Source organism: Borostomias antarcticus (genome assembly GCF_949987555.1).
Source record: "Borostomias antarcticus genome assembly, contig: scaffold_1161, whole genome shotgun sequence".
NCBI classification, from domain to species: Eukaryota; Metazoa; Chordata; class Actinopteri; order Stomiiformes; family Stomiidae; genus Borostomias; species Borostomias antarcticus.
In genome coordinates this window covers 4,467-7,500 of record NW_028176016.1, presented here as the reverse complement: position 1 = coordinate 7,500, position 3,034 = coordinate 4,467, and the positions used below count along the sequence as shown (strand labels likewise).

At 55.6% G+C, this 3,034-nt stretch overlaps 1 pseudogene across 1 annotated transcript; it reads left to right on the top strand.

Annotated features, from left to right (window-relative positions):
- Nucleotides 1–1,059: 1,059 nt before the first annotated feature.
- LOC311328925 (POU domain, class 3, transcription factor 2-like) lies at nucleotides 1,060–2,439 on the top strand (annotated as a pseudogene). Its single transcript has one exon. The product of its transcript is annotated as a POU domain, class 3, transcription factor 2-like (transcript).
- The last annotated feature ends 595 nt before the right edge of the window (nucleotides 2,440–3,034 follow it).

The following is a 3,034-nucleotide window of genomic DNA, read 5'->3' as shown; positions in this document are numbered from 1 at the left end:
AAAACCATCTGGCGCGTCAGGTTATATGTGTCCATGATGTTGTAAGATTTCTTAGTTCTGATCTTTTAGTCTGTTAACTTAGGTGAGCCTACTACTGTGTGCCCATACCCCCCCCCCCCCCCCCCCCCCTCCCAATGTGGGCGCATCCATTCCAAAAGTTTACTCAGAAGGCAAGTAGCGGTGGGGCATCGTGGGCGCGCGAGCAGGGCAAGAAAGTCCGTTCTTTCAGCCTCCTCTCCTTGGCCCCGAGATGCCCTCCCGCTCCACTCTCTTTATTTGTCCCGTCGGCCGAGAGAGAGAGGGAGAGAGAGAGAGAGAGAGAGAGAGAGAGAGAGAGAGAGAGAGAGAGAGAGGGAGAGAGAGAGAGAGAGAAAGAGAGAGAGAGAGAGAGAGAGAGAGAGAGAGTCGCCCGAATGGGCCCTTTGGAACGGAACGAAAGGAAGAGGCGAATGCAGCTGTGACGTGGGCGTTGTTGTTCCATTCAGTGCGCTCGCTATGGCAACGGGGCCGAGGGCCGGGGAAATGCGGCTCCTCTCTAGAGCAACGCTCCCTGACACTCAATATCCCACCAATCCTCCAAAACCACCGTGAATGTACACAAAACACCAATATCCCCGTAGAAATAGCTATATTTTAACAACATGTTGTGATTATATTAAAAGGCAATTGACGCAATGTAGGCTTGTCTTAACTATTTAGTTAAATTCCAAAGTCAAATAGTGACAGGTTGATTCTCCATCAAATATCGTGGGCTTAAAACTATATGCGCAAATGACAGGCATAGTCTATAGGATAACGCTGGGGATAGCCTATCTATAGCCTACAAAAACATAGGATTTAATAGCCTACACCTGTTCGAAAGCATTCTGACCTCTCAAAAACGCGCATTGCATTAACGACTGCAAGCAACGTAACACCATAAAACTTTCAGTGACCCCACGTTTCTCCGCGGAAGTCTTATTCCGTTTCCCCAGTAGCCTCCAGTCTCTCCGTGCTCCCATCGTGCTGCAGGACCGCCTGTATTGTTCGGGAGAGTGATAGGGGGCTCCTATAGAATCTCCCGTGACCAATGAGCGGGGTGCTGTCAGGGGTAACCACATCTGTCAACCGCCTCTCGGCCAATAAAGAGCGTTGCGAGGCGGACCTCAGGTGCGCGCCTCTGCGTCCCCTTGGCACTGCGCCCAGGAGATAGAGAGAGACGCTTCGAGTTGCCCCGTGGCGGACAAAAAAAAAAAAGAGTTACTGTCAAAGGCTGCTGCTTTCCAACCGGAGCCATCACTCCGGCTCCAAGAGTTATGGCGACCGCAGCGTCCAACCACTACAGCGTCCTGACCACCCCCAGCAGCGCGCCGCCGCCGCACTCGGAGTCCGGGAGCATGCAGCAGGCGGCCGCGTACAGGGACGCGCACACCCTCCTCCAGAGCGACTACACGCTGTCGGGCGGCGGTCATCCGCTCAGCCACGCGCACCAGTGGATCACGGCGCTGTCGCACGGGGACGGAGCGCCCTGGCCGGCCAGTCCCCTCGGAGAGCAGGACGTGAAGCCGGTGCTGCAGAGCGGCGACCGGGAGGAGCTGCAGAATTCCGCTGCTCTGCAACAACAGCAACAACAACAACAGCGACACCCACACTTGGCGCACCAGGCACACCACGACGCGAGGGCATGGCGAACGAGCACTGCCAACACGCACATCCCCGGTATGGCGGCGTCTGACGGCCAGAGCCTGGTGTATTCCCAGTCCGGCTTCGGCTTGGTCGGGGGCGAGCAGGGGATGCACCATCACGCCCTCCGGGACGACGAGCACCACAGCCACAGCCCGCACCTCAGCGAGCACGGCGGCGGCGGCCACCAGCAGTCCCTCTCCCACCACCACGGCGGCCACCCGGACCACTCCGACGAGGACACGCCGACCTCGGACGACCTGGAGCAGTTCGCCAAGCAGTTCAAGCAGCGGCGCATCAAGCTCGGCTTCACCCAGGCGGACGTGGGGCTGGCGCTGGGGACCCTGTACGGGAACGTCTTCTCCCAGACGACCATCTGCCGGTTCGAGGCGCTCCAGCTGAGCTTCAAGAACATGTGTAAACTCAAGCCCTTGTTGAACAAGTGGCTGGAAGAAGCCGACTCCACGTCGGGAAGCCCCACCAGCCTGGATAAGATCGCGGCGCAGGGGAGGAAACGGAAAAAAACGGACCTCCATCGAGGTCGGCGTAAAGGGGGCTCTGGAAAGCCATTTTCTTAAATGCCCCAAACCCGGGGCAGCGGAGATTACCTCAATTGCGGACAGTCTGCAGCTGGAGAAGGAGGTGGTGAGGGTCTGGTTCTGCAACCGGCGGCAGAAGGAGAAGAGGATGACGCCAGCCGGAGGACCGCTACCGGGAGGGGAGGACATGTACGGGGACACCCCGCCGCATCACGGAGGCCAGACTCCGGTGCAATGACCCGAGTCGACTATACAAAACACACGGACCCCTAAAGGGATTTGAATGTCCCCCTATTTGTCGCCCTGCACCGGACCAGTTAGCATTGGACGTTGGCCAGTGCTAATGTTGAACCCATGATGAACACAGCGGGAGTACCGAGCTGGACCTCTGAGCTGACGAGGCTGGCTGTTTTCAAGCCACGGAGATGCTAAACGCGCAATATGGATATTATTCGTGAACCGTGGTCTGTGTTCCAACTCAAAAAGGCTCTCCAGACATCACTGACATGAATTTATTTCATATCACAAGGCGCTGATGTGTCATAACGTGTGGTTAAGAGAAAGACAGTGTAGGCCAGTGTGCGCACGGGCTGTAGGCGACCCTCGGGAGGAACGGGCAGGAAAAGTCGCAGTCGTCGTTGGGTAAATAAACGCCATGTTTCAGTCATAACAAAAGCAACAGGGGTTCAGCACGGTCTGACAAGGAGCTGAATACACCAGCAGCACCAACGACCGAGTCCAAGACAATTCGACCACCAGCATAGTATTATTATTGTTATTATTATTGTTATTATTATTGTTATTATTATTATTATTATTATTATTATTAGTAG